This window comes from Haemaphysalis longicornis, unplaced genomic scaffold (assembly GCF_048455015.1).
Source record: "Haemaphysalis longicornis isolate Haplotype H1 unplaced genomic scaffold, Haemaphysalis longicornis Haplotype H1 scaffold_7, whole genome shotgun sequence".
In the NCBI taxonomy this organism is placed as follows: domain Eukaryota; kingdom Metazoa; phylum Arthropoda; class Arachnida; order Ixodida; family Ixodidae; genus Haemaphysalis; species Haemaphysalis longicornis.
Window position 1 is genome coordinate 65,319,885 of NW_027526422.1, and position 25,851 is coordinate 65,345,735.

Genomic DNA, 25,851 nt, shown 5'->3' on the forward strand with positions numbered 1-25,851 from the left:
GCCCCCTCACTACGAGAGCCGATGGGTCTCTTGACCTGCAACCGGGCTCTGTCTTCAGCGACTGTTTCTACGCGCTATAGCCTCCCCATTCCGCCAGTCAAGCAGCCCTGTAGCGGTGTCAGCAGGCTGGCATGTACAAAAGAGAAGCGAGCGATTCACGAGTGCAAACATTACCGTGGGCATCACAAAAGAGGCTACGAACTTTTCATCTATTCTTCCACTTTTTCTGATGCTGGAGACCACCAGGGCCACTTTAATGTCATCTCACAGTGCCAGAATAGCCGTACGCGAATTCTTTATTTTCACGCAGCGCAAGCCGGAAAAACCCGACCATGGACTACAGAGAATTCGACGTGGCGGGCTGTTGATGCAGGAGGAATCACGTCGACTGCTCAGTCAGGCGTCGCAACTGCACGCAGCAGAAAAGGACATGTTAAAGCATATACAAGGGGCTGTGAAAACCAAAGTTTGGTTCGTTAAAAAGTCTGCTTTATTACACTAACAACGATATAAATTTTAGGGCAAACTTCAAACAAATAATCGAGGTATTAGAGAAACCATGTGAAGCAGTGGCGACTCTTCAGACACTTTCGGCGATTTCTCTGTGACGTCACAGAATCTTGTTTGTGTGATTGGCGGCCGCCGACGACAGCGACGGTCCAGAAACATGACTGGGCGATTTTAGTGGGACCACTAGTTCCGTTTGCTCGTATGACTTAAATGCTGGCGTGAAGTCAACACTGATATGTTTTCAGTGATGTCCTCTATTGAGTCCCTGCTGCCAATATTGCGTCACTGAAGAGCGAAATTTGAAAGCCTTTCCATGTTTGTCGCATTTTTAAAGCGTCTTTCGCGGCTGAGTTACCAAAGGATAGTTTTTATTTCGTCTGTAAGTATGAAATGAGGTTGAGAGGGTTGCCAAAGAGTAGTTTTTATTTTAAAGAATTGAATGGAGCTGAGCGAGTTACCAAAGGGTGTTTTTTTTTGTCCTGAAGGAGTGGAATCAAGCTGAGGTATTACTAAGAGATAGTTTTTTTTTTACATATAAAAAAGCCGTATTTCGTCTTCAAGGCTGCTCAACTTCTAAGAAAATGGATGGAAAGAGAAATGACGGCTTGGCTAGAACGAAGGAACAGTGCCGAGTAGCGCAAATACAGTAGAATCTCGATAAACAAAATTCGCTTAAACGGAATTGCCGCTTAAACGGAACAGTTGCCTGGAATTTGGTTGGTTTTGTATTCAGATAACGTAAAAAAACTCTCTGTAATCGGAACGAAACTTTCCGCATCCCCATTTAAACGGAACCAGAAATGGAACTTCTTGTGAAATCCACTGGCATGAGAATCAGCTTTTTACGGTTCCGGCTGTTTCGTTCTTGTTTTTTTTTCTTCCTCCATGCTTTTTTAGCCTTGTTGGCCTCGTAAGCCTCATCGTGTAAGTGGTTAGCCGTGTTAGCGCAACGAATGCAACATCGCAGTTCTTGTTCCAGTCGTTCGGTCTCGATTCTAGACGCCGAGGCTACATGGCTCACCTCCTGTCGCCTCGTTCGTGCCATCGTTGTGCTATTCGTCCTTCATTACCACGTTGCCGTCTTCTAAATTTGGTGGCTCGTAAGCACTCGCGAAGTTGAGGCCTCTAGCCTCCGTGAAGATGCAGTTGCAAGGACTCAAACAAAAATAATTGACGCATTTTGTAGTGCACAGCGACTCATTGTTGCCAAATCAACTTTGTGAATGCTGTGCCTACGCTTCTTGTAGTTTTCTTGCTTTTTGAAAACTATCAGCTACAGTCGATTTCTAGTGGTTAGAGTTCCATGAAATGCCCTTAGAAGTGTGTACGCACATAAATTTGCACCTTAGAACATCTCTCAGTAAACGGAACTCCTGTTACACGGAACTAATTTTTCCGATCCCTGGAAGTTCCGTTTATCGAGAGTCTACTGTATTACATCTTCTTGACCGATGAGGATGAAAGAAGCTGGTGTGCGCACACTCACTAGACGAAAATGTAGAAAGGACATTGCTGAAGTCGTACAAGTTCCTCAACTAAATAATTCATTGCAGTTCTCTTACCTTTACGGTCAACGCGATCCCTGTGAGCAAACTGTGGCACACTTTTCTCTCACCGTAAGAAGCGTAAAGTGCCGGTTGAACTTTAATCACAACTCCCAAATAACTCTGCGGGGAAGAGGTGCGGCTTCCTTTTAGAGGCTGTGGCCACTGACCCTACTGAGGAAATGCGACCGCTTTCTGAATGCGCTACCGTGCTTGAACGGAAACATAAACTTTATAAAGGGGCATTCGGCGATATGGACTGTAAGCGGAAGGCCTGATCCAAATACCACGCAAAGCAGGGTTATGATAATATATCTAGGGAGGCAGGCGAAGATGTACATTTTTTTTTGCCTTGTCAATAAGGGAAGCCTCATGATGGACTTCATCAGCCTTATCGTTCTGTCTCTCTCTCTCTCCCCTCCTCTCTTTACTTCTGCCCCTGATTACACCTTTCCCGCCCTCCTCTCTTCCCTTGCCCTCCTATTCTCACCTTGAAACACTTCTTAATTGCCCCACAATACCTTCATACCCTTTGTACGTTCTATTGCTCTTTCATTCACTCTAACCTCCTTCTCCTCCTCTTTGCCATTCCGCCTTCCCCAACACTCTCCTACAACGATACTCCCAAATTCTTTTTTTTCCATCTTCTTGTCCCTCTGTTCCCTCCCTCTAGATACTCCACTTTCCTTCCCCTACATTCCTCCTGTCCCAGTAATTCCTCACCCGTACATTCCCACTAGACCAGTGACCCCCTTGCGAGCAAACTCACCACTAACATTTGTGTCTGATTCCAGGAACAGACAGACCGACAGCCAGGCCAAACTTCCCTCTTTTAGACAACGGAAGACACTACCATCTTTAAAATGCCACCGCCACTCTCCGTGCTGGCTCAGGGACCAGCCGACATTGGATTGACGGCTTTCCCCTTGATTTGTTTGTCGAAGACGATAAATAACAACAAAAACGTGGTAGCAGCTAAGGCTACCACGTGCTGCTACGCCCAAGGACGCGTGTTTGATCCCAGCCGCGGTGGCGGTGGCGCCCGCGAGTGGAGATCTCGCGCGCGTTAAAGGCTTCTAGGTTGTCACAAAAAAATAAAGCCTGCCACTACGGCTCGCCTAACAGCTCATTTGTGACTCCATAGCATCAAACGATCAAAATGTGAAAGCATAAAGGACCCGTGAACATCCCCTGCAACATTACGCAGATCATGGATGTGACAATAAAAGTATCAGAACGATTGTACACCAAGCCGTATGCCAGTTAAGTCAGACCAGGGGAAATTACTGAGCGTACAAGCTTATCTTGCGATGTCCCTCTAGAAACTGCAGAGGAAATGGAGAATGCTCTCAACGGAATGGAAATAGGAAAAGCTGCGGGTGATGACGATATAAACATAGATGTTTTAAAGGAAGGAGATATTGTTCTGAAAAAGCTTGCTGCAGTATTTTCAGATTACTTATGGGCTGAAAAAGAGCCCACAGTACGAAAAAGGCCAACATATTTTGCTTGTAAGAAGGGAGGTACCAAAGACTTTAACAATTATAGATCCATAATCGTACTCTCAGTTGTTAAGAATCTGTTTGCCAAAATAGTTAACCGTGTAAGTATTAGCTTAGATTCGGAACAGTCGACAGAGCAGGCTGGGTTTAAGAAAGGGTACTGAAAATGAATTGCATCCATGTAGTCAATCAAGTAAAAGGAAATTCTTCAGCATACAGTAAATTCCTTTGTATGAAATTTATGTACTACGAGACTCAGTAAAAACCGCAGCCATGCTGGAAGCATTAAAAGGCCTGGGGACACAAGTGAGCCACATAAGGATTCTAGACGATATATATAAGGGATGTACGGGCAGGATAATACTTCACAAACAGAGCGACAAAGTTTCGATCGACAGGCAGCAAGACAGGGAGACACCGTCTCGCCAAAACTATTCACAGCATATCTGGAGGGGGTATTCCGAAACCTGGACTGGGAAAACACATTTTTAAGGATAAGCGGAGAATATTTCAGCCGTTTCAGCATTGCAGACGACATAGTCCAGCTAAATGAGACTGCGGAACATCTACGAAAATGCTTGAGGAACTACAACCAGAAAGCACCTCCTTGGGGATCAAAAGAAATGGGAATAAATCTAATGATAAATAAACATGACCAAAGTGCCCTCTTCAATAGATGTAACGAACCGCTAGAAAAGTTCAAGAAAATAACTACCTCGGAACGGCGGTGAGTGGTGACCCCAACTCGCAAATAATGAGAAGTAACCAACCTCTGTCACTGAGGAGAAGAATATACAACCAACACATACTGCTGGTGATGACAAATGGAACGGAAACTTGGCGCCTTACTAAACAACTGGAAAGCAAACTTAGGTTCGATAAAGGGACTATGCAACGAAAAATGATAGAAGTAACACTTCGGGACACAAAACGATCTTCCTGGATCAGGAAATAAACTGGAGTAGATAGTATCACAGTTCAAGTAAAGAAAAAAACAAAGTACTTGGGCTGGCCATGTAGTGAGAAGAAAATACAACCGGTGGGCGGACCAGCAGGGTAACAGAATGGAAACAAAGAGGTGGGTCTAGAGGAAGGGAAAGGCCAATACCACGATGGAGATATGAAAGAAGGAAATTCGCGGTCAAGAATGGACTTGAGAAGCGCAGGACAGGAGTGGTTGGAGCTCAATGGGACATTCCTTTGTCCTACAGGGGGCCTGAGTAGACTGTCGTTCCTGCTGATGATGATGATTACGCCTACCTTGCCTTCCCATACCTTTCCTTGCCTGTCCTATCCTACCTACCCGCCTGCCAAAGACCTGCTCCCAGAGCTGTATTCCTGCCCTGGTCGTTCGGACGCATTGTTCCGGCGAACCTTCGAATGTGTCAATTTAGTAACCTCAGTGCTGCTCTTCCTAAAAATTACCTGTTGTGACTGGTTCAGGTTCGATGTGACGTTGCTTTCTTGAAGGCTGTGCGCAGGAAGTTTATCGTCGTCCAAGAGGCCATCATTCGCGAGCGTTCCCTGCTGTCTCACGCCCTCGTAATAGTCGTGGACAATATACAGGAACCAGATCTGCAAGAACCACCGTAAGGTCTGTGAGACAAGACGGAAAGTTCTGCATCATTTCGGTCACGCTTTCGGCACACAGAAGCTATTACGGCGCCAAGAAATGTTTACTCCTCTGTTAGTTCATGGTTAGAGACTGATTCTTCTGGGGATGATTTCAAAATAAAAGCAAAGTGTAATGTAACGCGCCGAAACTACACGTGGGCTCAGCGGCGCACGCGGTTGTACAATGGTGGAGTTTTGGGTAATCTACTCGGCACAAAGGCGATTGAAATGTACTACCAATAGGACGAGCCAACACCGCTGTTGGTACACTCTGATTCTGGACAGTGACCTGTCAAGAATCAGGTAACAAGATTACGCATCAAATCCAAACGGTAACGAGCACTGCGATTGTCGGGGCCCCATTCTTGGTGCTATACAAACAAAAACCCCTCTCCTTTCTCTCGCGCAAACAGCGCGACAAATTGGTTCATACCGTGCTTACAAGTACTTGGTTCGTTATACTGTGGATTCTGGTACTACTATGGGACCGCTTACCATGCATTTGTTGCAGGTGTTTCAGCCTGAATGCGGCATGGTGTGCTTAATGATGGCCTTTTTCCCCATCCCGATCCGGCAGTTCGCCAAAGGCGCCGTGGGAAACAGAACAATGCAGGAGTATCTCTCATAAACACCCGAGTCAGGATTCACGAGATCCTCGCCGCTTGCTCCACAAAGTAAGGATCTGGATCTTGACTACGACATCCCTTTTCATACAAGGACTAGCCTCAGTTTTAAAGCGGATAAAATCGCACTTCACCAAGTCCTCCTTCACTGAAGTGGACCTCGATCCCGACGCCTACACTCACTTCCATGGGAAGAAAAATCCTACAACTCCTCTGCAATCTTTCCCAGAGATACGGTCGTATTATAGTGTTTACGTACCTAAAGGCATTCCTTCATTACCAGAAACTTCTATAAAGATTTGCGTTTTCCCCACTGCATTTGTATTTAGTGACCATAATTTTGAAATCACCTTTCGTGCAAGGACTAGCCTGAATTCTAAAGGGGATAAAACCCCATTTTACTAACCCCTCACGAGGATGCCGGACCTCGATCCCGATGCTTGCCTTCACTTCCATGGCGAGAAAAATCCTACAACTTCTCTGCAGATTTACCAAGATGTAGTGCTGACTTCTAGTGCTTATCGTCCCAAAATCATTCCATCGTTATGAAAAACTCCTTCAAAGATTTGTTTTCCCGGCTTCATCATGTCGTGATGTGGTCAACGGCCGTAGTGCTATCTGCATTGCGAAAGATATATATTCCTTCTCCCAATTTATTGATATCGCTTACAGGTTCCGAAGAGCTCAGTTGGTCCAATTCTAATGGTAACTTTCTAGCACTTCTGTTATAAGTCTAATTATATCGGTCACATCTGAGCGCACGCCAACCTTTCCAGGCTGACCTCTGCAGAAGACCGAGTTTGTGTGGCTGCAGTCTATCTGCCCTGCGGTCTTCGTCTTCTACAACCAAATTTAAGCGAAGCGCCAGAAAAGTAATCTCTGAACGCGAAAGATACCTTAAAACGTTTTTAAAGTATGATGAATTGCGACTGCGCATAAAATACAAGTTATACTCTAGAAGAAGCCGCAAAGTTGAGAGAGACACTGTAATTGCGTGGGAGAATGCAAAAACATTACATTTTATTTCGAGGTATGTCGTCCTCCAGATATAATGACACCACCATCACAAATACGTCATCTCTTGTTGCGACAATGTCCTCCTCCCGAGGGCGATATGTATCTGGCGTGTAATCTTTGCGTCGTAATCATTTATTTATTTTTTTAATTACCTTCAGAGTCAAATCATTAAAGAGGGGAGTGGGATCACAACTTTTACAAACATATTACAAAGCAGTGCAGTAAAAAGTAAAAGGAAAATAAAAAGAACAACAAACAAAACGAGAAGAAACAAAGTAGAGCAAAAGGTTATAGTTATACACAGTTTTTTTTTAGAACGTTAGTGGCCCAGAATTGTTGCCGTCAGTGCCGGAAGGCGGTTCCATTGTTCAGTTGTACGGAGAATGAATGACGAGGAAAAGGTGGTAGTTTTATGTTCATGATTTATGCGAGGTGAAATGTATCGTGGGGGCAGAAGAAGTTCCTCCCGTACCTGGCCGTAACTGCCGTAGTTTGTGCTGGTGATAGCGTTAGCTAAAGCGATAACGTTCCCCTTTGCGCTCGGTGCGGCATTTATATGCAGGCTTGGGTGACCTTCTATTGATGTACTTCCCTGACCCATCACGTTTCACCACTGCCGGCGAGCTAGTTAGCTTCAGAGCCCATCGCCGTAGGGAGGGCACAGATGTCACAAACGTGTCCAGTGGAGCTATTGTGTCCTCCTCCTGACCCTTTCCCATTGCGTGGTTTTCTTCTCTCATATAACGACTGAGAGGCATGGCGAATCGCCATGTGAGCCGTACTCACGCGCTGTTAACATAAACATGCTCTGCTACTCTTGCAATTAGCCTGCGCCTATCTCATATTACTCCTGTAGGCCTCCAGTAATCCCATCATTTGCTCTGAATTACAATGTCGGGATCCTTCTCCCTTCGCGATTTGCTTCTTTTCTATTGTGTAAGATTTTCTTCGCCACCTTTGTAAGCCCTACATATTTGCTCGGCTTAAACATGCTTTAACTTGCTCCTTCTGTAGTTAGGGTGTTCAGTTAGTACTCCTGTAGGCCTCAGTAGGTATCTCAAAAACACGTTCTCAAAGAGACACTGAAGGGAATTTGCCAAACTTCTGTTCTTGTTTTCACCGCTTAAACTGGCTCAGAGAAAAACACTTTTCATCTTTTATGTGGTTGATAAAGCAGCATTTAATTCATAACGCCTCAAAAAGCAAAAAAAAAATACCATGCGACATTCGCAGCGGCCGCTGCAAGTAACAGCAGCGAGTTGTATTCGAGCTGCGATGTGATTGGACCACGATCAGTATTGGAATTTTAACCAGTTGCCGTCTCGGCTCTGTGCAACAACATAATTGGCATTCGACGCCACCTTTGGTTGAGCATTCTCGGTATAACAGGAATCGGAGTACCGCGCTTCGGCCATGTTACTGGTTGCAGAATGGGTCAGATAAACAAGCAGCACCTTTTACAATTGTTACGTTAACTAGACGATGCGTGGGCGCTTTGTGCCTGTGGCCTAACGGTCTCCGCGCCGTCGGAGACGCTCGAATGCGAGGCGATTCGTCCCCGCCTTTGGAGCTTTCTTGGCTCGTCCCTGTGTCGTAAAGAGGTGTGTTCGCGCCAGGACGAGAGTCGGTTGATTCAGCACAGTGCCCGCAAGCGGTGCTCATGTCAACACCACGCCAACGAGAACTCGCCAGCACGTCAGCGTCAGTCTGCACGCAGCCTGCCGACTCGTTCGTGGAGCAATGAAGGTTGAGGCGCAAAATGGGGAATTCAGTCTAGAAAACATTACCTAACTACAAAAAAAAAAAATCAGCTAAAAAAATGTGCGCAGCTTGCACCAGTGGTGAAAGGCTGCAGTCAACAGCGGAGCTCGTGCGCTCTTCCTCGCAAGCCGCCTTTTCTTTAGTCATCGGGACTTTTTTCGGTCTTCCCACGGCAGCAGCCCGTACGCACGGGTGGAGGAGGCGAGAGGACTGTCGCCGCGCTGGCTGTTCCGAGATATTACTCGCCCGTAGCATTGCGGCCACGCTCCGCCTTCACACACGGTACGCGCACATGCCGCAGACTCCGCCGTATACGCGCTTGGTGTGGGAGGGGGTACGTGGCTCGGTGCTCTAGCAGATGCTGGCGAGGAATCGGTGTTGCTAAGCCGAGTCATGTGACTGGGCTCACGTGCTTTTGGCGGGAACATCTCACGTGACTAACTTTCCGTGGTCTTGGCGGGAACATGTCACGTCACTGTAGCTGTACGCGATTTGGCGGGAACATGTCACGTGACTTGTTATTACGCGATGTTACGTGGTTTTGGTGGAAAAATGCCACGTGACCGGCTCCACGTGATGTTACGTGATCTTGACGGGAACATTTGACGTGATTAACTTCACGTGATTTGGGCGGGAAGGTATCACGTGGCTAGCTTTACGTGAAGTTACATGATTTTGCCGGGAGCATTACATGTGACTAGCCTGACGTGATGTTAGGCGGTTTCGGCCACAACATGTCCCGTTACTAGCGTTACGTGATGTTACGTGATTTTTGGTCACGTGGCTTAACGTGATAATGGCCACGGGACTTACGTGGTGTTACGTGGTCATGCAAGCAGTGTCCAAGTTACGTGAAGTGGTCACAGCGGCGCGATTTTGGTGAGGAGACTAGGTTTACGTGAGGTTAAGCAATTTAGGTCACGTGACTAGGCTTACGTGATATTACGTCATCGCGGAAGCGGTATCTCAGCTAGGCTGGGGTAGGCGCAGTTATAGCAGGTGGTTGCTAGGCAACTTGACGGGGCGCAAAGTTGGGCAGAGTATTCCGGTTACTCTCCTCGGCGGAACTCAAAGCTTAAACACTTCCGCTGCTGACATACAAGTCTCATCGCAGATTCGAACTAGCTAATTGAGCCACACTGCACTTGCACTCAGCTAGTACTTTAGACCACTCGGCCATAGCCCCAGCGTTGTCGGCGATGGAAATATAAAGCATATATCGTATAGCCCGTTTAGTTTTTTTTTTTTAGTTTCCGCATTTCTAGCAGCTTAGGTTACTATTTTTTGACTACTGATTGTGCAGTGAGCGTCGCCCTCATTCCCACGAATATTTTATCTCTAGCGCCTGCATTTTTTAGGCAGCAAAAACGAAAGGCAGCAAATGTGTGGTCGCGGTGCAGATCGCTGTGCTAGCTCCACCCAGTGCAAGAAGTGCGTCCCGTAACTTGGTTTTACGCTTTAAAATAAACGATTCCGTTGATTTTAATTCCTTTGTACCTATACTAAATTAGATTTTGTACTATCGTACCCAGCAGCGAAGCGTCGCATATGTGCTTGTGTGGAGCTACTTGGAGTGTATAGACACTACTAAGCTTAATACAGACTACAAATTAAGAAACTAAAGACACATTCTTCCAGGCCCAAATCGTTTATTTGGGCCTGGAAAACAGCTTATTTCCCTTCTACAAAGGGCGCTTGCCTTCGGCGCCAGTGGTCCGGCGCATTACATTATTATTTACGAAACATTATTTACGAAACATTATTTACGAAATCACCTTCCACCAACGTGTAGTAGCGCTTAATTCGCGATAACGTGTCCAGAGGTGGCTTCTTTGAGTTGTTCACGCGCTGTGTGGCGCGATTTCCATTCATTCTAGCGCCCTCCCGCTAATTCTAACTCCAATCAATTCGAACACTTTTATGGTCCCCTTCAAGTTCGAATTAACGAGCTTTTACTGTATTCTGATCAAATGTCTTTGTTTGGTTAATAGGTGATGCTTTGCAGGTGTTGGTAGAATTATACATAAAGGCACTGAATTAAATAATTCGCCGCGCGTTGTACGAGAGCAAAAAAAAAATTGAACAAAGTTCCAACCAGTGGGAAATCTGCTGAAACAATGGAGCCGTGGTTCTCTTGTGTCGGCTCGAGCTTCGATGGAAGCTCGCCCAAGAACGGAAGCGCCGTCACCGCGCAAATTCAGCGGTTCGAGCAAAAGATTCGGCAGCTATACTCGGTTAAAACTTCAGAACGGCAACGATGATGATTGCTATTGGTTTCCCTTTGTAGCGGGGTGATGACATGTCACCTTACCAAAAAGGACTAATATACCCATGTTTTACACTCTTGGTTTAATACTAGCGCTGCTTAGGGCAGGCATAAAAAGCTTATTAAGCAGAAAATACTTTTTTTTCCTGTTACAGGTGGAAACTGTCCCATGCAATATTCCCCTCTCTGCTTTTCGTCCACCAGCATTCTAATCTTCTTTTCGTGTCCTGGACAGCCTTGAAGTTAACTTCCTCTGTGATACCCTTAAATCCTAGGGCTTCTGGAAGCCCAATATTCCCATCATGTAAATTTGGATGGATACCCTCACATTCTAACACTATGTGCCGCATAGTTTCTGTTTCTTTTCCGCAGACCACGCATACCTCATCATTTTGTGAATACTTCCCCACAAAGCTCTTAGTACGCAGGCAACCTGCTCTAGCCTCAAAAAGCAAAGCACTGCCCTGGGAATTATCGTAGAAATTTTCCTTTCTGATGTTCAATTTCTCAGCCCTGTACATCTCTAACGACGTTTTAGCTTGTATTTTTGTCCCTCCATTTATTCGTTTCAATCTGCCTTGCCTCTTTTTTTGGCTACCTTGGCTGTTCTGGATTCTCCACTGTTCTTTCCGTATTTCATCCTTAGCGTTCTAGTCTTTCTTAGCCACTGCATGTCCACGCTTTTCAAGTATAGACGGTATTCATTCAAAAGTTTAGCGGGCGATTTTCTTCGCTTGGCCACACTGAAAGCCGCCATGTCTGTGGCCACTGTGCTAGCGCATGCGCTGTGCGCCCACATCTCGAGAAAAAAAAAAAAAAACACCGGTGTCCCGTTTGTCGTCTGCCGCGTTTCAACCCAATTATCGGTAGTGGCGTCAAGAGATATATTATTAATCGCATTCACATTACGTGGTGGCGCTCTACCTGCCATCGATAACTTCGCATCACCGGAGGATGAAACCGCGGCAGCGAACGGCCGGAACGGCGCGCAAAAGTCCGACACTGCTGTTGGCTGCCGCCGTGGATGCCGACGCAAGTGCACCCGCACCGTATCCACGACTTTGTCTGGTAAGTTCCCTCTAATACATGGTTGATTACAAAAACCGAATAATTTCTTTGGAGAGCTGTTTCACGCGTACGCCGAGTTAGCGATGGTAGCGAATGCGAGGCCGCTTCCCGAGCCGTGCTGTAACCCGAGCGCTGACGGATCGCAAGCGCCCTTTGAACAAAGGAAGTGTCTAGCGTTCCGTCTAGACGGAACGATAAAAACTGCTAAAGTTCCGTCCAGACTGAACGCCAAATCAAAACCAGCCGATTAGCCGCCATTTCTCGTCCTGGGATTTGGTGTAGCGGTTACGCCGCTGTCTACGGACGCTGTAGTCCCTGGTTCGATTCTTGGAACTTTTTTTTTTTTTTTGCTGTCGTGGTTAGCGTTTTGTAATAGATATACTTCACGCCCGCTTTGCAATTCACGCGATGAGAGCAGTCGGTCTTGGTTTTTTACTCAAGTGGCCCAACCGCTACCGCTCACTGGAGCCAAGGCCGACGTAGCTATCGCCAGTTACGCCCGATCTCCTGTAATTATTACCAGTGATTAATAATTAACAGTGACTCTGGCTAGTCAGTGAGCGGAAGCGGTTTGGCCGGTTAGGTTAAAATCAAGACCGACTGCTCTCGCTGAAATATTGTGAAGCGGGCGTCGGGTGGCGGCTTTGAGATCCGTCCGGATCTGTATCATCTGTACTTATTAATAATGATTAATAATTATCAGTGATTCTGGCTAGTCAGTGAGCGGTAGCGGTTTGGCCGGTTAGGTAAAAATCAAGAAAGACTGCTCTCAACGCGAGTTGTGTTTCCTCTGGACGGAACTTTAGTGACTAGTTGCCGTTCCGTCTGGACGGAACGCTAGACACAGCCTTGAACAAATCCCTCGAATTTGGCTTCCGTACGGCAACATTTTCTGCATATGCCTTCGGGCGATCGACTTATCGCGACGCAGTCGCACGCATACGTGGGCTCTAACGTTTTTATCGCTCTACCTACTCGTGCACGCCCCCGTGTGCCAACGTGTTTTCAAATAAATTGGAATGAAAACTTAGGCAGGCAGCAATGCGCCACCATCAGCTTCGCAGTCACCAGTCGCGGTCGCACGCTGGATGCCTTGTCGGTTGTTCGTACGAGGGATAAAAACAGGCGCGCTCTTGTTTTTTATTTAAATCGCGGCAATCACTGACACTGACAATCACTGACATCACTGAGATTTTCTTCAGACTCCAATTCCAGAGAAAATCTGCTGTTGCAGTGACCAACCCATTCCGCTGGTGCCGTGTAGATTCAATGCACAAGTCTTGACGCAGAAAAATTACTAGGACCCAGATTTCGGAAGTGTAGTGGACGCGCATTTCACGGCGCGCTGAAGGTGCGTTTCTCACGCTCGCTCGGGCGGCGGTTCGCGTTACCGGACCCGCCGGACGTGTGACGCGTGAGCTATCGTGTTCCACGCCTGCGCCGCCGCGCCATCGGGGACCGGGGGGGTTTATTTCTCTTCGCTTAATAAGGCACTTGAGTTCCAGCAACCGGTCGGTGTGGTCGCTTTCATCGTCGCTCGTCAGCCGACGAGACATGGTGTCAGAAGTGGGATAAAGTTAGCGACACATCGATCAATTATTAATACCAATCAGTCTAAGGTGCGTAGCCTGCAAAACACGCTATGGCGGATGGAGATCCTTCTATCCAGTTCAGCGGCACCGGGCTTCAACCGCCACCGAAATTCGATTTTGGGAACCCAAGCTCTTGGAAAGAATGGGTCTGCCAGTTCGACGACTATTGCTGTGCATCTGGGCTCTACCAAGCGCCGGGAGAAGTATGGGTCAGAACGCTTCTTTACGACATGGGCTCCCAAGACGCCTGCCGCGTTCTCAACACTCTAGCATTGTCCAGCGAAGACTGGAGCTCGCTAGAAGAAGTTCACCGATCACTTCATCCACCCGGTCAACAAGGTCTACGAAAGTGTCCGCTTCCACCGTCGAACCCAGGGCGAAGGCGAGACCGTAGATGAGTTCTACACTGCGCTGCGTACACTTGTCAAAAAGTGCAACTATGCCTCAGCGGAAGTGGAAGAACGACTCGTTCGAGACAGGCTCGTCGTGGCTCTCCGGGACTCTAACCTTGTGGACAAACTGTGCCGAACACAAAAGCTTACCCTTGAAGAAGCAAGACTACAGGCTCGCACCAACGAAGATGCCGTGAAAGCCCATGCAGCAGTGTTCCAAAAAGAGCCGAATCCTGCTCACGTTGTGGCCGAGGCCAAAGTTCAAAAGCGCTTCCAAAAGCCGCGACATGGCTCGAATTCTCAAGGGAGCTCCGGCAAGCGTGTTACGAAGTCCAACACAAGTGACGCTACCACGAGCTGCAGATACTGCGGTCGACCAACGCATCCTCGAGCAGATTGCCCAGCTAGGCAAGCCAAGTGCAAAGGGTGTAATCGGATTGGACACTTCGAAGCAGTCTGCGAAAAGAAAAGCAAGAAGAACATGGGAGCTCTCACACTGCACTCCGTAGCAGCCATCACCAGAGCCAAGTTCGTAAAAGTGGCCGTCAACGGACTACGCTAACTTCAAGGTCGACTCGGGTGCGGAGGTGACAGTGGTACTGGACTCGTTTCCAGGCATACCGAAACAGCTGCAAAAGCCAGAAGGTGAGCTTACGGGCCCAGGAAATTACTCCCTCACCGTTCTCGGAGCATTCCAAGCGAAACTGAGCTGGAAAGGCAGGTCTACAGTGCAAACAGTGTATGTTGTGCCTTCGCAAGACCCGCCGCTTCTTGGATTCCCTGCGATACAGGCTCTCGGAGTTATACGGTTCATGGACAGTGTAACGGATTCTACCGTCACTTTGAAGGACAGTCTCTTGGATGGCTTGGGCGAGCTGCAAGACGAAGACGTGATACGTCTCCAACCAGGCGCCAAACCGTTCTCACTCAGCGTGCCGAGAAGAGTACCGATTCCGCTTCACAAACCAGTTCGAGAGGAGCTCACCAAGCTCGAATCCCAGGGAGTCATCCAACGGGTGGACCGTCCCACACCATGGTGTTCCGGTATGGTGGCTGTTCCAAAAGCAGGAGGAGGCTACCGAATATGCGTTGACCTCACCCGACTCAACGAAGTCGTGCTTCGGGAGCGTCACATACTACCCTCAGTCGAGAACATCCTGGGACGCCTCGGATCAGCAAAGGTATTCTCTAAGCTCGATGCTACCGCTAGCTTTCACCAGGTGAAGCTTTCAGAAGAAAGTCAAGAACTCACTACGTTCATAACACCAATGGGAAGATTCTGTTTCCAAAGGTCACCTTTTGGAATCTGCTCAGCGCCAGAATATTTTGAGCGACAGATGAGCAGAATTCTGGAAGGCCTCGAAGGAGTTGTGAGCATGATTGACGACATTCTTGTCTTCGGAGCACCGCAGCAAGAGCATGACCAACGTCTCAAGCAGGTGTTATAGCGCTTGGAAGAAGCAGGAATCAAGCTGAACCGCAAGAAATGCACGTTCTCTGCAAACCAAGTCAAGTTTCTTGTAGTCGTGGTTAGCGCACAAGGAATCAGTCCCGATCCAGAAAAGGTTGAGGCCTTGGCCAAGCTACCAACCCCATCGGATGTCAGCGGTGTCCGAAGACTGCTGGGAATGGTGAACCATGTGGGCCGCTTCATTCCTCATCTTTCCGACATCACAGCACCGATCAGGGCATTGCTTCAAAAGAGAAACTCATGGCTTTGGGGACCGTGCCAGCAAGCTGCTTTCGACAAGCTCAAAAGCTTGCTCAGTTCAGAGGTCTGCATGGCTAAATATGACCCATCGTACCCCACAGTTGTGTCAGCTGACGCAAGCTCATACGGTCTCGGAGCTGTATTGCTTCAAGATCTACCATCGGGAGAACGACGAGCGGTTGCTTACGCCTCACGATCCCTAACGGACACTGAAAGCCGCTACAGTCAAACAGAAAAAGAAGCTTTGGCTGTGACGTGGGCTGTCAAGAGGTTCGACCAGTTTCTGAGGGGCATTGCATTTCAAGTCGAACCGGATCATCGTCCTTTAGTCACGCTCCTGGGATCAGCAGAACTCGACATGATTCCGCCCAGAATCCAGCGCTTGCGAATCCGTCTTATGCGCTATCAGTTCACTGTTCTCTACGTCCCTGGCAAGCTGATTGCCACGGCAGACACGCTGTCAAGGGCTCCTATTCAGGGACACGATCCTGAGCGAAGTCAATGGCAGACAGACTCCATCGAGTTATTCATCGGGGAAGTCGTTACAGCAGCTGCCAACCTCATGTCCTCCCGCATGGATGCCTTACGCAAGCACCAAGTGGAAGACGGCATCTGTTCTGGGCTACTCCGCTTCTGTGAGAAAGGATGGCCAGAAAACGTCTCAAAGGTTCCAGTTCATCTAAGGGAGTACTGGAAGGAAAGAGACAACATCACAGTGTGCGATGGCTTCTTTCTCAAAGATCGCCGCATCATTATTCCAAGCCTGATGCGCCCCCTTAGCGAAAAGTAATACGTTTGAAATACGTACGAGTACGCTTGAAGTGCACTTCAAATATGCTTTGTATTTGTAGATGTATTTTAAGTGCATTAAAAAATGCATTTTCTCAATTTTTCGTAAATATTGAAAATACATTATTAGAAATACGGGAAAAATACAGTGCTTTTAAGTACCCTCCAAATAGATTAAAAATGCACTGAACCTCATGAATGTGCGCTTAAGGCATTCAGAATATATTGAAAATGTATTTCTTCCCGCCAAACGATCATTTTGTAAATGCACTGTAAATATTATAAAAATACACTTACCTAACTACATTTAGAGCAGCACTCTGAGTATACTTTAAAAGTGTGCTGAAGCATGGAAATATACTCCGAATATATTCGAAATGCATTTGAAATGCCTTTTACGTTTGTCGAACGAACATGGTAGAAATACACTCTCAATGCATGAAAAATACTTATAGAAAATACATTTTAAATGTATTCATAAAGCTTTGCCGAAATACATTTCGAGTACACTACAGGCACTGCTTCAGTTGCTGAATTGTAAGATTCACGTAAAGCATATCTGAAGTGCCGGATAAAATACATCTCAAATGAATAAACGTACTGAGAATTTCTCCTCCATGTTTACTTATAATAAAAGAAACTGAGGGAGATACTTTCACTTACTGCGCTGTCTAAAGCAGACATAACTCTGCGTATTAGAGGGAAACTCGGCGTACAAATATGTAAGCGGCGGTGTTCCAACGCAATCGGCAAAGAAAAAACATCGAATTCATAGTACGAAAACACATGAAATTTGCCAGCGTTATTACGACGATATCGCTGTGGAGGCTTTGAAAATTTTCTTTTTCTGAAAAATATTGGCCTTAGATGGACAACCCTGGCTATGCTTGCGAGGGCGAGCAGCTCGGCGCCTCTCACTGCCGCTCAATACCTCCCCCTCTGTGCCAGGCACCTGCGGCGCGAGTCGAGCGGCTCACCCCTCCTTCACGTTTTGTCTGCCTTCGCTGCGTTTCTTTTGCCTGTCCTGTTTCGGACTCCTCAACGCGCGGTCGTCGGGTGGACGCAGTCTCTGCTTGGACGGCGCGTTGCGGCGTTGGCCGTCTAGCCAAGGTAAGCACGATATACCGGCTATTTGCGCGTACGGTGTCGCACTACAATTAATGGACGTATGTTTGCCTTGCAATCGAAGAGTGCTAATGCCTTTTATAAAATCCGCACGTGGTTGTTAAGCTTACCTCCACCTGCGAGCAAGATTTCCTACCGTAACTACGCCGTGCAAGGGAATGTACTCACAAATCAACGACAGCAAGAAGACGTAAAAAAATGGATTTTAGTGCTTTCCTTTTTGCGCGTAATTTTTAGCTCGGGCCCTGCTGAGCGGACGGGGGACTGTTGCTACGAGTTTCCTTGTAGATCGAGTACTCATTGAGGACTAACACTTGCATTAAACACATAACAGCCAGGAACGTTTTTAGCACAGCCTGTTCACAGAAAGTCCGGCGTCCATGTTTACGCGCTTGAGAAATTTGCGAAGTGTATCCAGGGACGCAGCTTTCTTTTGTTTTCTGTTCGCAGCAGCCGCTCACAGCTGCGCATGTTCACGGCAGCCGCCGTACGGGGAAGGAACCCAGTTTGTGGCATACATTCATCCGACTAATGCGCGTGGCCGGGCCATACGGCGGGAATTCGAGCAGCCTTCACGATTTTTGTCGGTCGCATGTCGCCATTCTGTCAACTAAAGGCATGAGAGAGTTTATGCCGTCTGTTTCGAAGTGACCGAAAGTGTTAAAAGCGACCCACGTAATCTTTGGTGCATGTCGCAGTAGCGAAGGTGCTTCATGCCCAGGGACTACAAATTATTTGTCCATCTAAGACAAACTGTATGAGAGTAGCCGCTAAGTTACAATCAGTTTCTGTTCCTACCGCCACCCAGAACCAAGAACCAGCAAAGGAAGGAAGGAGAAGGAATGCGGGTGGGGAGGGGGACTTCGAGGGAGGAAACCAGTTCCCCGCGCGAGACCCCTCGGTTCCCGGAACGGGTCCCCCGGGCGGGTGCGTCTCTTTTTGTTCCTTGGATTGCTCCCCCAAAACTTCGCGAAACTTCAGGACGTTGGCCCCTTCCTCTTTTGTATTTCCTTGCAACTTTTTCCCTCATTGCTGTATTCATTTCGTAGCGCATTCACGAAAACGTGTGCGCGTTCCGAGAGGCCCTTCGGCCGCTCGTGGTCGAGTGACAGACACGCGGAACCCGACGCGCTAACGCTGGACCACGCCACCTGAGAATTTCAGAAATGTGCCCAAAGGCACCGAAAACAGCATGGGCAGCTTGGCGGTTGTGTGTGTTTAGAAGCCGCAATTTCCCATTTGCGTCTAAAGGGTGTACTTAAACGAGTTTCTTTTAGGTGTCACGAGTATTTATGAAGCAACTATTTTTACTTGATGGTCCCTGAAGCTAACAGGTGTTTATCTTTTTTTTGTATTTACGCGAGCATTTACAATTATTTTCCGCGTTGCTCCCTAATTAAATGATGACGTTGTCTGTGTACAGCAAAAAGTATAAAATTACCTGCCGGTGATGTGCGGCGGAGAGCAAAAAAATTACATGCGTGTGCAAGCACAAATACACGTTTTCTGGCGTTGCTTGTTTTAATTGCTTCGGTTAGGTGCCTACGATATAAGAGCTTGTTATTTTAAGGACAGCGTGAAATTTTTCTTGTTTTTCGAAATAACCTTACTTTGCCGTTCCTTTGAAAGCATTGTTGAGTGCACACGCCAATCTAATGACATTTCTGTAAGCTTTCTACATCAATCCTGCCCATGCATTTTTAAATTGTATCGCTGCGCACTATTTTTTTAGAACGTAATCTCCAAAGAAGGTGACGCCGAAATATGGAACACATAACAATAATTGTAGTTAATAAGATTACTGCCTATCTTATTTTATTAGCGTCCTGTGAGGTCACACACCAGTTTTGTCCAAGTTAGTTGGAAAACTAGAATTGCCACCGCTTCAAGTTAACTCAAGCGCCTAAGAAAGAGAAGTAGCAGAACTCTAAGAACTCTGTTGCATGTTTGCTAACGTTGTTATCTTAGCTCTGTCTTTTTTTTTCCTAATTTTCGCTCATTTTTATCCCTAGACAATTTCCAAACATAAACCGCCCCCCCCCCCTCCCCCCGCCACCATTCTTTCTTAAAAATGGTATTGAAGATCCCATGCCGCATGACAATATCAACTATGCTTACCATTACATAAATTGTCTTACGTCCTTCAAAGGGGCATTGTTTTCACGGCGGGTTTTTTTTTTTTCTCTGAAGGGGAAACTAAAAAATCCTTGCTCGCGAGGGACGTTGGCACGGCTAGAGAAAAGGTCTGATTGATGTGACATTTATTTGCCTCTAAAAAAGTGTTTCATTAATATTTTCCCATTTTCTTTTCACTGCAGCTGCTGGTGAAATTTCCCGCGTGGAGAATCCGAAGTACGAGGACTGATGCACAACGCTTCATCTGCGCTGGCTACCGAGGTGGCTGAAAGGCATTCATTCCTGCTACTTTGTAATGGCGAAATTGGCCACTCGACTCAGGTGTACAATAAACAACTTTCAAACTGCCAATTTGTGCGCATACGTGCTGTTCTTTTGAGTCATTTGCTGGCCCGCATTCCGAACATGGCCGGTTTACATTTTCACAATGGAGCATATCTTTAGCCTAGCGCCTATTAAACTTTTTGAAACCACAATATAATATTTTCTAGTTGAACGTTAACAATTCCCCCTAAGACACATTGCCATGGCATCTCTCAATGTATTTAGGTTTTATTTAGTATACACTAGTAACACATTTTGAGTATATTTGAAGCAGTATTTTCTGTGCATTTAAAATGCATTACTAATACATTTTGCACGTATTTAAAATTACATTTTCTGAGCATTTTTAATGCATTTAAAATGTATTAAATATGTATTTTTCATGCACTGCTTATGTATTTTTGAGGTACATTTTAAATACATTGTAAATGTATTCGAAATGCATTTGGAATGTGGACAAAATAATGCAGAATAAATACAAAGTTAATATATGTATTAAATGCATTCAAAATACATTAAAAATACGGCATCTTTTCGCTAAGGGCCGTGAGGTACTTCAGCAAATCCACGAAGGCCACGAGGGCATTGGACGGTGCAAGGCAAGGGCAAGGGACGCAGTATGGTGGCCTACCCTTAACAGCGAAATTGAGCAGCTCGTAACATCGTGTGAGAAATGCGCTCAGACGAGAGTTCAGCGTTCGGAGCCACTAATCGCAACACCGACTCCAAATCGGCCATGGCAGCGTGTAGGCGCCGACTTGTTTGAACTTGATGGAACTCACTACATAATCGTGGTGGACTACTACTCTCGTTTTCCGGAAGTAATCAGCTTGTCGTCGACCACCTCCACAGCTGTCATTGCGGCTGTCAAGAGCACGTTCGCGCGACATGGAATACCTGATGTGTTCGTGTCCGACAACGGCCCGCAATTTTCGTCACGGGTGTTCGCCGAGTTCGCGCAGACCTACGGATTTCATCACATCACGAGCAGCCCGGGCTACCCACAGTCAAACGGCGAGGCAGAACACATGGTGCGGACCATGAAGGATCTTTTCACAAAATCCAAGGACCCACACATGGCGCTTCTGGTGTACCGCGACACGCCAGGAGCGAGCGGATACAGCCCGTCGCAGCTCCTAATGGGCCGACGTCTGCAAACGACAGTGCCGAAGATGCCAGACACCCTGCAACCAGAGTGGCCACCACACGACGAAGTTGCAGCTAAGGATAAAGCTAACCAAACAAAACAAAGTCAAGACTTCAACCGTCGTCACGCCGCCCACCAACTCCGCCCACTCGCTGACGGGGAGGATGTGTGGGTGCAGGATATGTCATGCGCAGCAAAGGTGCTCAGCCCAGCAAGAAGACCACGCTCATATGTGGTGGAAACACCGACATGCATCATTCAGCGCAACCGTCGGCATTTGGTGCCGTTCAACGGTGCAGGCATGCCTGATGGCCTTGCGTCTGACAGTTATTCAAGCACAGACGAAACACAGCAGTGACGGTTGAAAGCTCCGCGGATCAAACCCGCCGGATGTGTGACGCGTGAGCTATCGTGTTCCACGCCTGCGCCGCCGCGCCATCGGGGACCGGGGGGGTTTATTTCTCTTCGCTTAATAAAGGCACTTGAGTTCCAGCAACTGGTCGGTGTGGTCGCTTTCATCGTCACTCGTCAGCCGACGAGACAGGAAGTACCTTAATTTGAGGAATGAAAAAAAATTGGGCGTTTTAATTAGTGAACAAAGCGGAGTAACGCTAGTTCCATCTTTGGCTCGTTCCTTTTAACTGCGCTATTTTTACTGTGCACCTTAAAACACCTGGTTATTCCTCCCTCCCCCTCTGTGGTTTTACTACATAGCTGCATTTATTACATGGAATGGCGAGTTGATTTTTAAGCATTGCCTTGGGCACGCATGGTATCTAGCAGGTTATTTTATGCACCATTCTTTTTTTAAGCAACCAACCTTCCCAGCCGGCAAGCAGACTATTCATATGCTTGCAGGCTCTGTTCTCACCATCCTTGCGTCTGCACATATGTATATTTGTTAAACGTTGCCTGCATACCTTCTAGTCCAGACTTCATATTTGTAAGCGGCAACTGGCCACAGTTGCCGCTTTTCTAATGGAGGTGAAAAGCAGAAATGCCCATGTTCGAGATTTTGGCACACGTTAAAACATCCCCAAGTGGTCAAAATTAACCTTAGTCCCTCACTACGGTGTGCCCCATCGCCTGTGTAGTGTCAGTGCGTTAAACCTCATAGTCAATCAAAGTGTTCGTACAAACCTTCTACAAAGCAAGCACAAGCCGTTTTCAACTTTATGTGGTCACTGGTGAACTGACTGTTGTAAAACTGTGCATCGCAGCATGTTTAAGTTCACATGTTACTACTCACTCTTGCAGGTCTGAAGCATGAGATCAACCACTGGCTCTCAACAGCCACTCCTCCAGTCCGGCGAAGTCAACAAAAAGCCATCCAGCCACCACTAGGCACACAAGGCTGCAGAAAAAACTTGGCATAGCGTATGCATGTTTCTGGCCTATTTTTGCTTCTCTTAAGAAGGTAAAGTTTATGCAGCCTGTGTTGCTTTTCAGTTTCAGTTGTACAACTTTTTTTTATGTTGATTATGCATTTTCGTGTTGAAACGTATAAAATTGTGCAGTGCCAAAGAGACACTGCACCTCCAAGGCAAACTTCATTTTAGATTTTTTTATCCTTCACCTCCGTAAATGCTGGCATCATTACAGGAGTACTTGTCGAACGTTTTGATGTGTGGGTGTTTGCGTCTGTCCCGAATGCAAGATGGTGTGCCACGGTCCCTTAAAGGGGCTGGACCTACCCCACTTCTGATAGTGATGAAAAGCATGTCATAGTCTTCACATAAGCCATATTATGGCCAATTCTTTAAATACGTGTGAACATCCACTGCCTGACTACTCTTTATGTCCTAACTTTCAGCCTCTCATCAGTGCTAGTAAACATCCTACGCGAGGCTGACCCCTTTGCTAAGCTGCACAGAAAAAAGGTCAACCCAACAGGTCAGCCATTATCAGCAGCTGACAATCCTTGTGAATCCTCAGGTGCTGTCAAGTGCACAAATAACTCCGCCATGTGCTCACCTTTGTGAGAGAGAAACGAGCCAAGAATGCCCCAGCAACACATCAGTGATGGCCTCTCAGATGGCCGATAGGATTCTCCAGGTACAGCGCGGAGGGGTTTTGAACCCCCTCCCCCCAACATTTTACTATGCTGCACATAAGCAAGTGCTAGCATTCATTTTGGCAAGGCTCCTTCCATTCTCCCATACCTCCATACACCCCCAACCCCTAAAAGTATTTCTGGCTGTACCAACAGTTTATGGACTGTGAAGAATGAGCACCCTGGAAAGAACTAAAGGAGGTGTTTCAGGTGTGCATTTGGAGGTTGTCAGGTGACACACTGTTGAGTCGAGTTGATACGTGCAGCATACCACGGTAGCAATGCACCAAGCATGTGTGATCCTGCATTCAAGGCCAGTGCACTGCAGGCGTATTAGTAACTGCACTTGCATTGGGTCAAATTAAACTACGCAGCTGTTGAGAAAAACAATGGGGTGTACTCACGGGAGCAAAACTCTAGATTGATGCAAGCAGCAGCTGAAAGGCATTACATGCTGCCACGTGAATAAGTGCCTCCTGCCAAGAAGACACTGGCTACGGCCTAGTTTAACAGTACGATGTTCATTTCGTGCTTGTTTTTTTTTTTTTGCTTTGGCTACATGTGGCTTCGGCCTTGTTGAAGCGTTTTAGCGATTAGCGGTCAGTAATGCATTGAACGTTTTTTTCTTGACCTCTGATTGGGAGCTTAAGCACGCGACAGGCTTCATTAAAATCAAGTCCTAGCACTTCGGGATTTAGACTCTATGCGCAGATTGTGACTATTCGTGAAGGACGAGGACAATAGAAAGGAGCAGTAAAAAATTCTTTAGGGCCTCATCTGGGGAGAGTGACCATTTGGGCTCCTTTCCTTGGTTGCAGCTAAGCCAAGGGAATGCGAGCTGTGGACCGGCGACCAAGGACAACTCCACCCGGAGCTGGGATTGTGTGCGCTGGACGTTGCGTCGTCGGCTGTCGAGCACTGAGGGCCAAAACCATCGAGAACTGGCGGCCATATCCATGCCAACAGAATCAACCTAAACAACAAGGTGAGCTGGGCAGCTACGGTCTCCCACGGCAAACACACTCAGAGACACATGGTCCCCCAGAGTCAATACACTCACGGCAGACATTCCGATTCATGCTCAGAAATTAACAAAATCCATCACATGCTTGAGTCCATTATCGTTGGAAAAAAAAAGTTATAAAAGCAGCCGTAACTGAACTTAAGGGAGTCGACACCACTGTGAACCCCGCCTCTTCCAAAACGTCAGATCAGCATCTCAGGCCATCGTTGACTCCAGCCACAGCAGGTTACCGACCTTGGGGTCCTCAGAAATTGGGTCCGCAGATGCAATGGACAATTCTCCATCTGGCTCTACTCAGTTAAAACACTGGGACAAGAAAATTGGCCTTGGCAATCCCCCCTTGCTTCGGGGTCGGATGATTAGTACGTTACGGAAGGTGTGCTTCAAAATTTTGGAGAACAGATCATGGAAACTCTCGTGCGACATTCAAAGCCATGTTAGTGCAATTTGAGGATAAGATTGGTGCTGAAACCACCGGTCTCAACATTTGCATCACCGGTTCTTTGAGGACGCTGCGTGAAGGGGAATAGGCCCCATAAAATCGACTGCACGTGCGTCTGGCCTCCGTCAGCGGACAGTTTCAAAGTGCTCACCAATCGTCTAAAGGCACATTCCCACTGGCGACTTGGCACATTGCGTGACGTCGCAAGTGATGAGCCAGGCATCGCTTTTTCTCGCTTTGCGAGGGAGGACAAGATCGCTCTAGGACTGAATCCCCTCGTTGCGCCTCGGCAATGCAAAACCGTGTTGAAGCCGTTGTCAGCTGGAGTCAGCTGACGTAGCTGCAAAGGAAAGATTTGTTTACATCCAGCAATGCAAACAATGGTGAGCCGCTGCTGCCGCACAGGGCTGACTGTGCCTGTCGGGTCAGGGGTCAGGCCGGCAAGGAATTTTTCATGTGCTTCAGTTCTTAGGTCAGTGACTTCAGGGTATGTGTGTACTAATCAACAAACAGTGTAGAACTCATCAGTGTGGAAAGTCTTTTCAAATGGCAAACACGGTGTAGAACTTGGAGCGTTCGGAGGCGTCAAAACTTCTGCGTCTGTGAAAAGAAGTGAAATTTGCCGGCTGGGATGCGAGTATTGTTGCATCGAATTAATTACTAAATGCAAAACATGGCTGACCGGCACGTTTCTCCTAAACGTATGGAGCCCTTCTCGCAACACCTCCAAATTGACCAAGCTTTTTTAGAAAACTCTTGAAATTTTCCATTTCGACACATTACTCATTGTCGGTGATTTTAATGCACATCACACTAAGTGGGGATTGCAAGCATGACACCATTAAAAAGCGAAAACCTTTGGCTTGATGCCCAACAAGAAGGCCTCACCCTTACCACTGACCATACGCATCCCACTTGCACCGGAAGTAGTGTGAGCAGTGATGAGCAGCAGTGTGAGCAGCCTTGCCTCACTTTTACAGAACACACGTAAAGGAAGACCACTTTACGCAACACATAAGAGAATCTCGGCAGCGACCACCCGGCAACATCAAACGAAGGTCTGGTAGGCCCGCTTATCCTCATTTACTGAGATGCATTTCAAGGGCTCTGAGTGGTGCAGCGGGATTCCTCACACTCGGTGATTGGTCCACGTATCTGAGAAATAACTAACATCAAGGCAAAGGCGGATCAACTGGGCCGAGATGCTGAGC

The 25,851-nt window shown here is 47.2% G+C and overlaps 2 long non-coding RNA genes across 2 annotated transcripts in view; one reads left to right on the plus strand and one right to left on the minus strand.

The window, feature by feature from the left end:
- Positions 1–279: 279 nt before the first annotated feature.
- The window catches only part of LOC144144410 (uncharacterized), a 43,965-nt gene continuing 18,393 nt past the window's right edge, over positions 280–25,851 (minus strand). The window contains exons 3-4 of the long non-coding RNA XR_013317247.1: positions 4,982–5,131; positions 280–409 (exon numbers count right to left, since the gene is read on the minus strand). This is a non-coding gene — a long non-coding RNA (uncharacterized LOC144144410). The remainder of the gene's footprint in view (positions 410–4,981; positions 5,132–25,851) is intronic.
- Positions 11,552–24,321, plus strand: LOC144145837 (uncharacterized). The gene is made up of 3 exons (XR_013317599.1): positions 11,552–11,905; positions 22,379–22,498; positions 23,993–24,321. It is a non-coding gene; the product is annotated as an uncharacterized LOC144145837 (long non-coding RNA).